The sequence below is a fragment of the Lepisosteus platostomus genome, chromosome 6 (assembly GCF_059453375.1).
Source record: "Lepisosteus platostomus isolate fLepPlt1 chromosome 6, fLepPlt1.hap1, whole genome shotgun sequence".
NCBI lineage: Eukaryota > Metazoa > Chordata > Actinopteri > Semionotiformes > Lepisosteidae > Lepisosteus > Lepisosteus platostomus.
In genome coordinates this window covers 19,391,421-19,404,289 of record NC_142616.1, presented here as the reverse complement: position 1 = coordinate 19,404,289, position 12,869 = coordinate 19,391,421, and the positions used below count along the sequence as shown (strand labels likewise).

Genomic DNA, 12,869 nt, shown 5'->3' with positions numbered 1-12,869 from the left:
GTGAAAGAGATAATGTTATGTGTAAGTTATAAGCTTTATGATTAATACAACACTTACGATTCATGTAATTCGCACCAGGTGCTTGTTTTTTTTTATAATTACATCTACAATATTTGCTATGGAATTTGTAGTATAAGGTCCTCATTAAACACTGTGCGTGTTGCTTGGAAATGTAATTTTATGGGTAAATATTCTTGTTAGCTGTCAAAATTCCACCAGCATGTGTAAATCTTACTGAAATTATGCCAGAAAAAGAGATATGCATATACTTCATTTAAAACTATATTATTTTGGCAGAAAAAAATAGTAGTGGGTGTTGTGTGCACGTTAATGCAGAGGGGTTCGAGTAGTTTTTACAACCTGGATACATGAAGCATGAAAGATGTGTCGAATGTGGGATGTATGAAACAAGGCCACAAGGCTGGGCCACAACGCTTTCTATAGTGGTGTACCTATGGAGGGGCATTTCACTGGATTTTTCATTGTCATCCATTGCCCCCAGTAGGTTTCAGGCGAAGTGTTTTTCAGCCAGATACTGTAATGACCCTAAAGTGGAGAGACTCAATCAGGAAGAAAAGAAAAACTTGTTTTGCACCCAAAATGTTGGCCACCGTGTTTGCTAGAACCTATTCCCATTGAAATGTGTGGAGAGTGAGTTTAACAAGCATGATTCTTCCATAAGTGTATGTGAAGTGTATGTGAAGAAATGTGAAATATTTCTTACGTTTCCCACTGTTGTAGCTCAAAACAGCCATCTATTCAAATGACCCTGGTGATTTTTTATATTTTTCATTTATCATCAGCTGCTTATAGCTTTATTATATGTGAGTGTGTCTTTAGGATCTCAAGCTCTGTTACAAGTTGGAGCTAAATTGTGTTATTGTACTTAAACAAATCAATTTCGTTGCAGAATTTTTTTCCCCCCCTGTCATTTTGAAGTGTTTGCAGTGTGGAGTGCATTGATTTTTCACAGCCCCGGAAAAACAGTTGATGAATAGCACAGAGGTGTCCTGGGAGCCTTGTTTTAAAGAGAAGAATCCGTCCCCACACACAGACACACACACACACAGCCCTCCTCCCCTTTCCCACTTCACAGTCTTGGCTCCAGCTGGGGCAAAATGCCGCCTAAACTCTTGCAGTGGAAAAAAACAGCGGCCACAGGGGATCAGGACCTCCCACTGAACACAAAATCATACTTTGTGGCTAGGGGAATATTTTAGGCTGCTTTCGCTCTGCCCTGCAAACAAAAAGCTTGAACTCAGAAGGTCTTGGTATCAAGTGGAAAAGCTGTGCAGTTCGGGAAAGAGCTCTGGATTGCTCCCAGTGTCTGTACTGGCATGTCTGCCAAAGAGATGCTTCTCAAAAGTCTCTTGAAAATGCACATTTCAAGAAGCATGTTCCACTGATCAAATGGTGCTATATTGCGAAGTTTTTTTGAAATTCTGGTCTATAGAATACATATTGTTTTAAAAAACGTATTGGTTTGTCAAATTAATTCCTCTATCTGTAGAAGGTCTCATTATTGTAAAAGTAAATTTGATGCATTAAGTGGTTGATGCCATTTTGTTTCTTAAGTTCGTTTAATACTGGAAATAAACTAGCTTGTTTTTTTAAAATACAGTACTGGGACTCAAATAGAAATATTTCTTCTTGGGCAGAATCTGCCTAAGCCTCTGGAACCTGTTCTTTCCTGGGATTGCAGATAACATAATTACTAATGTGGCCCCAGTCATGGTTACTAAAATCAAGTACATTAAATTTTTGAGGATTTCACAGCTACATGTTTGAAATCGAGGAAAAACTGCTGTGCCATACCTAGAGTCTAAAGATGGCGTGAACCTAAAAGAAGGGACGAAAAAAGAGGAAATGGAAGTCTTTTATTTATATTTTATTTTTAATTAAATGTATGTCATAAGGAATTGGAACATCATGCCAGTTGTAATTCGTACCTGGAGCCTGATGTCTGTGCAATTGATTGTGCTTGTGTTTCAGTGTGCATAGCAGGCGTGCTGTTAACACAAAGCATTTTCACAACTTTTGAAGTGTGTGAGTTTAGCAGGGGTGGCTAATTAACCTTCGTTTTCCAGAGACTGTTAGAAATATGAGATGGAGCTGAGCTGCGAACCTATTGTCGCGATTATGCACGCCACTTATTGTGAAAATTTAAATATCTTGCTTCTCTGTACATAAAACTAAGCAAATGTAAATAGTGATCTGTCATGTTGGCATTTTCTCAGTGGAAATGGTTGATTTGCTCAGCTTAATCACTCAAAAGGTACATTATTAATGTCAATTAGAGCACGTGTGACAAGTCCTCTGCAGTGTACGGGGTATTTAAGTGGCTCGATATGTGTGAGCATGGATCTGGATCAGGGCTGGGCTGCTGGGTCCGTACGTGCTCAACAAGGGTAGAGCTGGACCGAGCACACTCGTGTTCATCAAGGTGTTATCAGCAGACGCGAGTGAACCAGTTCCTGAAACACTTCATGTTCTTGCGTAATATTTGTAATTATCTGTGCTTTTCTCCCTCTTCAGATTTACCAACAAGCTGAATTGCAGCTAGAGAAACTAATTTTCCAGTACATTTATTTTTTCATAAATGTTTACTTATTGTGCTGATTGTAATTTCTGACTGCATATTGGAACAGCAGATAGTCTTATGCCAGAATGAAGACCTTTTCCCAATCTGTTTGAGCTGTCTATTGATTCTGCACATGGGTTGTATGATCTTTAAACATAATGGCTGAGATATCAAGAAGGATCTTATTTGTTGAAAAAGGCTTGAAGTGAAACAGTGACTTGATTTTGGTCTGTTTTTTTATACCTATATGTAAAAACAAAGATGTTATAATATACAGTCCTGTTTACTCCAAATAAGTGCCATATGTCTGATTCCTCAGGTGGCAGAGGAGGGTGGGTTGGTTTCTTCATGAATAATGAGGTGCTGTTTCAAGGTACTTTGCATTGTGACATCCAGGATCTGAGATCTTACCCAGTTTCCAACGTCAGTTTGTCTAACCAAGGTGTGGCCAAATCAGAGTTTCAAGGTCTCAACAATATCAGAAGAAAAATGAAGTATTTCAGCTGCAGGATGTCATGGTTAGCACTTTCCCTTCTCCCACTTTCCCATGCTAGTGGACAGGTCTCCTGTTGCTGGAAGAGTGAAGACAGGGCAGTGGGTGAAGACCGAGAGAGAAGGCATCTGTTAATAGGCTTATCTGTCAATCTGCTGTGAATTGTGATCTATGCAAATTGGGTTTGGCAGTGAACCTATACCCCTGTAAATGTTTAGGGTGTTTAGGAGAATATTCTTTACCTACACTGACGTGTGAAAAGGGAAACAACAATATTAGACTGTTGTAAATGCTCCTCATAAGGATTTTTTTATTGGTGGAACACAGTGGCTCCATGATAGCATCTAGAAGGGTAATCTATCAATTTTTAGGAAATAGCAGAAGTCTTTAATCATTAAGAGGATCTCTCTTTGGGCGTATTTTTTGTTAAAGTGTATAAGTGATTTTAACCTCAGTTTGTTTTCATTTGCAGTACGTCTTGCCTGGAAGAGGCTAAGAGGAAAGAGGAAGGGGTGTCCTTAACGGGACATGTGAAGGGAAGGGGGGTGGTCAGAAGACTCCAGGTGTGTAATGCACACAGGTAGGAATCTTTTTGTTCCTTTGTTATTGTTGTTTTTTAGAAGTAGGTAACAGATGATGCTGGCCACTGGCAGTGGATGTGATCGAATCTAAATCCCCAAGTGACATCAAAAGTGTTATGCATGTTACCTTGACTTTAAAACTTAATTCACTTCATTTACAACCTCTTTATAATCTTCTTCTTTAATGTTATACTTTACTCAAAATAGTTGTTTTTGTTCTGTCGGTGTGAGTTGTGATCCTTTGTCAATTAGACATGCCCAATAATGCTGAAGTGTCATTTTGATTAGTCCGTTGACAGTGAGGGTTCAGTCTTAATTAATCTTATTATCAGAAAAATCAGCTGTCTGATTTTGTGAAGCCGCTCTGCTTTCTGGTACTGAACAGTGTGTTAACTAGTTGCACCTTGTTAGTGTAAACGTCACAAGACACAACACATCTCTGGGAAAGCGGACTTGTGTGAGTAGCTTTTAGCATTTCACTGCTTTTTTATGCAACTGAAATAACAGCCACTTACACTGAGGATTAGCTCTTTAATGAGGGTTTCTATAATGATTATTTAGTATCCAATATCCTATGATAATATTATAAAAATAACATTTAAATCCTTTCCAAAAATATTTTCTAACATCTTCAACTTTCTAAGCCTTATTTCAACACGTGTCCTCGACTTGCAGCTTTAAGTGTTGCATTAAACTAGACATTTCCTATAACCCTTATCTACATAATGCAACATGAAAGTCAAGAATTCAGTTTGTTTTTTAGCTGCAACACAGGAAGTAAGCATGCATTGAAACTCAAATCTGAGACAAAACTGAATGAGAAGATTTTAGTTCTGCAGCCTGAAGGCAATGGAAATAAGTGGGTTAAGAGTAAAGACAGGTGAATATTGTGATGCTCCCCCTGCAAAACTACCTGTGGAAATCAAGATATGCGATGATGACATACCCCGAATTTTCTAGTGTAGCAAGAAAAACAATGGTAGCTCCATTCTGGGCACTACAAGATTAAACTTCAATGTCTGGACACATACATGTGCTTTTGATATGTACATTTAACTAGAATGACACAATAACCTGAATGCATAAAAATGTTTCCAGGGTGCTATAATGGTTGAAACTCTTGGGCAGAGTGATTTTGCTGTGTATTACTGCCCTGTATGAAATCGTCAATAAACTGCATAAATCTCCCTTCACCACATAACTGGGTTAGGTGTAGGCTGGTTTTCTTGTCACAACCTGTGTCTGACCCCTTGTCTGTCTCAGGCGAAGGGAACTTCCTTTGCCTGCTGCTTTTACCAAGTTGCTGGCAAGGGAGCAGTAGCAAATCAACAAAGCAGGCAACCGATTGCTTAAAACTTCCTCCCCTTGAACAAATGCCTTACTATATACCTCGCTGGAAGCACCTGTAGTTGCGTAGCCAAAATCATGTTTCAATGTTCAGATTTTCACTTGCTTCAACAGGGTTTTGGATTTGCCACATGCTTAATAATGAGGTGTGGACCCCCCAAAAATTCACTTTCTTTACAGACTGAGATCCCATGGGCATCATCTGGATTGCTCTGGCTTTAAATAGCTGGCCGCTGATCGAAGTCTGTTAGTGCAGAAATCCTCTGCATCTTCTGGGCTGCAGGTATACTTCACCTGTGTAAAACGGTGAATATTTTTTTTCTGAAACATTTCCTTTACTATTACTTACAGTTGCTGCAAATATTTCATAAGTGTTTGGTTCCCCCACTGAAATAAGCGGTTTGGATTCATATGCATCAAACGTCTTTGAAATTGTACCTGCTCAGTTACACAATGAATTGGTAATAATATTTTCTATTTTTTTCTGGGATTAGGAATTAGGACAGTCAAAAAAAAAAAAAAGACTGGTAATCTTGCAGAATGAACGCTGAGAAATGCTGTGACCATGACAAACATCTGCCTCACACGCAGCTGAGTGGGATAAACTAAACCGATTAGTGTTTTAAACGGCAAGCCGCGAGGGCAGTCGGAACAGTCACAATGTGATGGTGGCAGGGAGATTGTGCTCCAGCAGGCCTTTGTTTCCATTATGGATTCTCCCAGTATACAGACTGCTGTCATCTAAATCTTGAAAACGTATGATGTAGAACCATAGTGATTTTATTTATTGTTTTATAAAATACAACACTGGGGGTTGACAGTAGTATTGCTTTATGAATACATTATGGGCTTCAAGTGATTTAGCAGTTTGTTCACTGTCGGGCTTTACACATGCAGAAAGTATTCTGCGTTCCTTTAAAGAGAAATCTGCTGAAAGTCGGCTATAAAATTTAAATTAAAGTCTTGACTTTTTCTATAGTTACTTTAAAGCTGAAGTATAGTTATATGTATTTTACTGTTAATTATGTATTGTGGCTGAGATGCTCTTCCTTTCAACTCATTGGCGATTTCTGAGCAATCACTTTCTCATTGGCTTTGCCAGGAGGGCAGTTTCCTGTACGGACTTTACCGTTAATCTTACGCGAGGAGAAATCGCTTTCGTTCGGAGGTCAGTTTATGGCACTGAGCCATAGAGGGGAGAAACATCAGTTACTGCCTGTGCAGAGGGAGGAGTTGGTTCTTTCCCTATGCCCACACATTGAGAAATTCAAGATGGGGTGGGAGTGCCCCAGATTATTAGGTGAGAACCAAATGGTTTTATATGAGGGACAGGCCTCACCACAGCACCCAGAAAGTGTTTCATGTGATCTTGAAAGCAACAGTCTTTCGCTCTCAACTCTGACCATTAGAGAAAACACACTGACATCTCAAAGATATTTTTGATTTTTAACGTTTTTAAACATTGTTAGGGTGTTAAACTGTAGAATGTTTTTTTATATAAATGTTACCTATCTATTGTTTATAATGTATTTTTTATAAAGGTCCCTGAGATTGCATTAGTCAATTAATATTCACTTTATGGTTTGTGGTTTTCTGCATTTAACCATGGTTTCAAATATCCAGCAATCCATTTTCCAAAATACTGTTCTGGCCTTACATACAGATGCACAGAAGGTAGACGTCATATATTTATTTTTTTATACTGTCAGACAAGACCTCATAAAGACATTTTACATCTGTACATGTAAGTCTTCTGTGTGCTGGTTAATATGAAGCCCAGTGCCCGTGTGTATAAAGAGTGCTACACAGGATAAAGAAAAGGATGTCAGCACACTGAGGATTAGGACTCGCCGCAGGAGTTTCTGTGCTTCAAGGACTTTTTCTTGGGTGTTTCGACTTATGTCCTAGAGCCGTATTTAATTAAAAAAAGATTCCTGTGAGTGGAGGTGATAGGGGAGGCTGGGAGCAGCAGGATAAATATTTGTTATCCTTGCATGTGGAACTGTGTAAGGTTGTGTGTAAAGGCTGCTTGCATGACTTTTTTTTTACCACTTCAGCAATTTAATTTTTGCTCATCTTTTCTACAGAGGTTTTCAAAAAGGTGACTTTAAGCTTCAGTACAACTTGGTTTCTTTTCTCGCTGTTTTTTTTTTTACATCATCACAGGGTTATAATCCTATATAACCAATCACAGAAAAACCAAACCAGAAAATGTTAAAGCATGGTGTAAATTAAGAAGCTACCTAATAAAATTTTATATTGCATGACAAACAGAAATGGACACTTCTTGCACTTTTTACTTTACTCCATTGAGTGGTGTAATTTTCTTTTCAAAGATTGAGAAACCAAAATGGCTCTGAAAAGTGTTACACATTAAGATGGTTGTACTGCCAGTTAAGAATCTAGTAACTAATTCATAGCAAGCAAGGAACTGAACAGAAGGTCAAAGTTCAGAGTAGGAGGTGGCCAGAGCCTCTGCTGCTGCTGATAACCCAGTGGTTTGTCGTCAAACAGTACAGTACAGAGGCAGGGCTTTGTGTACTCAGCTAAAAATAGTCAAGGATCGGCTCCTTCCAGCACACTGATTATCACATTTACCAGCCAGGCTTGTGCATGTGTATTAACCCTTTATGGCCTGGATTTTTGCTTTTGTGTACAAAACCTAAGAAGGAATCGTATGTTGTAGGAATTATTCCTTTCACTGAAAATTCTTTTTAAAAGTTTTTATTGTTGTACGATATTTACTGGCAGCGGGGCTCAGAAGTTCTGACAGGTCTGCCTGCACCGTCTGTTGGTTACACCCATGTTGAATATTCTGCTGGTGTTAGGCTGTCATATGATTACTTTATTAGAAACCTAAAATTATCACTTTTATACATTTCCCAGAAATGCCAAATGAAATACATTCATGGAATAATGATTCAACTACAAACAGTGACTCAGGAGTTCAGTATTAAAACTTGTGTGGCAAAACTCAAAAGGCATTTGTTTTTTCATTCACATAAAAGAAAAACTCCAATGTGGCCGAGATTATTTTTTTGTGTGTGTGGATCAGACTAATTTTGGTCGATGACCTCTAACCGGTGCCCGCCACAATTCTGCTACCTCATGTCATTTGACATGACTCTGCATTTCAGTCAGGCCAGATGCCCAGATTCAGAGTTCATAGACTTCTTTCTATTGGTGGGACCTTCAAGTCCTGACAAGCCACAAAGTGAAAAATCAAACGAGTTTTGTTTCTTGAGGACTGCTCACAGTTGTCATGACTGGTAAAAAAAGAGATCTTGGATAGCTAATTAGGATTTTGGCTTTTTGTAAATTTGCATGCTTAGGTTAATTCATAAAGAGATAAAGGTGTCTGCTGGAGCACTATGAAGCAGGTTACACATCTATAACAGGGCTTCAAATACTGTTTCTGGTTTCGGAAATACATTCATATCAGTTGTGGAGGGATTTCTTTTACTAAATGTGTTTTTTGATGGATTTCAGTACATAAAGCCTTTTTACTCGTGGACACAGCTCTCAGACTATACTGTATTACCAAATATCAAATTGAGGCAAAATAGTTGCATGGTGTTTCTTACCTGAAAAGATGTGACTGCTGAAAAGACAAATTGTTTGCATGCAAAATTCAAATCTGTGACTCTTCCTTCATCAAATGGTCTGCCTGCAAACCCTGTAATCTGTTTATATCACTGTGAGCTTTACATGGAAGCTTAATGATACTAACCACTCTCCTCCCTTTCAGATGACCTTTAAAACAGTCATTTTATTTTTTTAACTGCTTTGTTGGTGTAAACATTTTTTAGGAAGGAAACACATTTTTGTTCCCGTTGCTGTCCTTTGTAGCTCCACATTTATGAATAAGTCTGACTATTCAGTGTGCTGGAAGACAAATGAGAACAGGGCACATTGCCATAAGGAAAAAAAAATGTTTAAAAAACATTAAACAAATGCTTAAATGCATGCTGTCATTGACATGAAAAGGTTATATAATTATGAAACTCATTTCTGTTAACTTGTCAAGTGTTTTCTTTATGATTAATAACTCTGCTCTTAATGTGTTTTACTTTGTACGTGGACAAATTAATTAATAACCCTCTGTAATTATATACTTTTTAATAATACCATTGGCTTCCTGATCCTGTGATTTTATGAATGATCTGATCTCATTGTGTGTAGTCTCACAGTTTCCATTAGTAAATAGAAATACTGTTAATCTTTTCATAATGTTGTTTGAAAGCTACTCAGCAAATTTACTTAATAAAACAAATGATGTAGTAGTATGCTTCAATTAAAGTGTTTTCTAAGATTTATATGGCTGTACTTGGAAATTGTTCTTTGCCAGATTGGAACTGGAAGGCTTATATTACTTTTTCTTTTAAAAAAGAAACTGAGGTGTAAAAAAGTCATTCTGCATTCCTACTTGCTTTCATAATCTTGAAGTGACGAAGTTCAGTTTCAAACGCTTTGTTGCATCTGTTACAAATGAGTTCCCCCCTCATTTCACTGTGTTTACTGTGGTTTAATGTGATAATCAAGCACCTTCATTACTATGTAGCATCTTACATAGTAAGTGCTTAGGTGTCATTTACATTTTCACAGTATCTTCTATAGCTGCTCTGCTTTGTGGGCATTGCCACTCTTTGTTGTAATTAAAAAATATACCCCTTGTACAATACATTAATCTTTTTATAACCATAGTTAATTTGCACATTTAGTGGTTATGTAAATTTACTCAATTTAATTGGTATGTCCAGCCAAGAACACACACCTTGTTTCAATCGTATTACCAGAAGTGCCGTTTGTATCGAGTGATAATGGAGTACATTTTGAAGACATAAAACGTGCAACTGCACTTTGAGGTAAATGCATGAGTGACACAATAAGGGGTGCTCTGAAAGTGGAATTAAAATGTGTTATCCTAGAAGTTCAAACTGAGATATCTGAAACATAATGCACAACTCCTGCAAAAAGTGATGCACTTTTTATTACTATTTATTCAAACAGCATGGAGCTGTCAAGGGTTAGCTAAATAGTGCTGATTGGAGTAATTTAGCACTCTAGTCACAGAGCAGCTGTTTGACTTTCTCTTGATTGCCCTGTGTACAGAAGAATTTCCCACCACTTAATGCAAATTTTCTTTTAATATACATTTACTCATTAGAACAGCTTATCTCCCAATTCACTAATTCTGATTCCTCTATACATTCACCTGTGTTCTTCCGTTCTTAAATTTCTGCTTCAAACATCTTCTCTATCGGGCTGCAGTATGGAGGTGTGGTTAGGGCTCTGGACCTACGACTGGAAGGTTGTGGGTTCAAACTCTGGTGGGGATCTGCTGTTGTACCCCACAGTATGATGCTCCAGCTGCATTAATGGGTAGAAATAAAACATGCTTTGGATAAAAGCTGCAGCCAAGTCATTTAGAGGAGAATAAGATGGGGAGAACCAATTTTAACTTACTTTACCAGGCTTTTTTTTGTCCATCTTACATCTGTTTGGTAAGAAAAGAACAATATTTTAATATAATTTGTAAGGCAAATCAAGAGGCATACAGCATTAATTACACCAAAAAAGTGTTAAGTGAAAATGTATATTGTCAATGGTGTGCTGCATCTTGGCATGATGAAAACTAGTCGGTTCAACCCCTCCATGTTATACTGTATATTGTCATACATCTGGATTTTTTTTTCCATAATTAAGCTCATAAGGCGAGGCAGATGCTGCACGCTTTTCATCCCGGTCACAGGTTCCCCTGAACCCTGGTAAAAATGATTGCACCTGCTGGCAGTGTTTTATATATATATCAGTTCCCGTGACTGCTGGTGTTACAGTCATAGTTAAAGAAACCACTGTTAGCAGCAGTCAAGTGGCTTGCGTCCACACGGGACATTCTCCATGGCAGCTAATGCTTTGCCTCAATAACAGGAAGGCAAGGGGAGAAACAGAAAGTGGGATGAAAACTGGAAGAGGACTATTACATCATGCTGTGAAGTGGTTTTGGTAGGAAGTGAAATTGGGAGGGCTTGCATTTTAAATGGAAATCACACTGTGTACAGGTATTTTGGTAGAAACACAGCCTTCTGATGTCTATTTAATGAGCAGAAGGTGTCTCACAGCCCCTAACTAGCTAACTGGGCTGTTTGAAGTTGGTGTTCCTCTTTAATGTAATACTTAGGTTAAAGTAATTGACTGAGACTTCTGAATCTTTGGGGAGGGAAGGCGATGCATCTCAGCTCTTCCCTCCTTGACGTAGGAATACAAAACTACAAGTTGAGGTAGGGAGGGGAAAAGGGAGCAGGGTGTTAGAGGAAATGTTCATTCCCACTGCAAGAATCTATAATTTGATCTGATAGTTAAACACGAAGGGCGGAGTTTTGCCAGAATCTGCAGTTAGAAAAGCCTTTCTGTTTTATGAGAGTAACAGTAACTGAAGTCAAATGGTTCTTAAGCCTTCTTAGCCTGCTGGAAACATCTAAAGAGTCTTGTCAAGCCTCCACTGGAGCTTCTCATCCAGTGCAATATATTTACTCTCTTTTTTAATTTTTTTTTTGCTTCATGCGAAACTGATAGATTTGATTTCATAGGTTTTCGTCTTCTCTCTTGGGGGGAAAAAAAAGTTCAAAAGAGGAAAAGAAAGATCGGCTGGTGATGTGCAAAACAGAATATTGCGTAAAAATAGGGAAAGAACCAGGACTGTAGCAGTGTGGAACAGAGCAAACAGATCTTTAAGCTTTCCAGATCCCTCAGATACCAGAATGTGAGTTATTTCGAGCACTCTGACCTTCTTAATTGAAAACGTATGAGGCCGCTCAGAGCTGTGTTGTTGACACAACAGCAAACCAAATGCGTACAACCCGCATGCTCTGATGAAACAGCCAGTCCTGAAAGCTGACCCCCTGCTTTAGCTGCAGGAGAAAATGGAAATGCACTTGCATTGGTAGAGAGACCAGGAGGGGCATCATGCAGACAGCTGCACGTGTGGCGTCATGTAGCCCTGTCTGTCATGAAGATATTTCTGTCTCCTTAGTGCAGCCCACAAGACTTGGAAACGGGCACACGCTGCCATCGTGACGTCATCACTCATGTCCTGGGCTTTGCTAAAAGGGCAGGAGATCACTTCCCCAGGATTCAAATTAGACTATGAGCCATGATTGATGGAAAACCAGGACAAGTGCTACTGAAACAAAGAACAACAACAATAACAAATTCGACCATCACAAACCCTGGGTTTTTTAAGGAACAAATTGTGAGATTTCAGTTCCCTTAGATTGTGTTTGTGCTCTGATCTTTATGTGAATCCTGTAATACCTCCACGCTTGTATGAGATGTCACAGACCCCCATCTCCACCATGTGTAATTTAAATACCAAAGCAAATACTTAAACTGAGAGTAGTTGTATGTATTTTATCTTCAGAGTATCCAATACCAAGTTAAGAAATTTAAAGGAAATGCATTTTTTTAATTCTGGATTAAGAAGTGTACAAGGGTGGGTTGCTGCAGACAAAGTTTAATGGGTCCTACTAAGAATGAGGCTGGTTTTCCTCCGTGTGAAAGGAGATTGTGGGGTCATGTATGTGGCTGGCTTCACAGAAACAGTTACAACGCATGTTAACAAGTGTTGTTATCTCCCTCGGCGCTGGAGGCCATGCTAGAATCGGCTCCTCTGGCAGAAGGGATCAGGGATCTGTCAGGATCAATCCTGACAACTTGCCTCACAGCCCCTCGGTCACTCAGGCTTTCAAATGAACAAGTCTCCCACCTATCTGGATATGTACAGAGCTTAGTGGGAAAGGGTACATTTTGTGCTTCAAAGATTTTTGAATGAACTGTGATATTTGTTTTCTTTTAAGCATTTGTTTAA

At 38.7% G+C, this 12,869-nt stretch overlaps 1 protein-coding gene across 9 annotated transcripts in view; it reads left to right on the top strand.

The window, feature by feature from the left end:
* zmiz1a (zinc finger, MIZ-type containing 1a) overlaps positions 1-12,869 on the top strand; it is a 159,308-nt gene that overhangs the window by 37,447 nt on the left and 108,992 nt on the right. For all 9 annotated transcript variants that reach the window (XM_088634613.1, XM_088634615.1, XM_088634620.1 and 6 more), the window contains exon 2: positions 3,547-3,654. The gene's annotated coding sequence lies outside the window, so the exon portion shown is untranslated. The remainder of the gene's footprint in view (positions 1-3,546; positions 3,655-12,869) is intronic.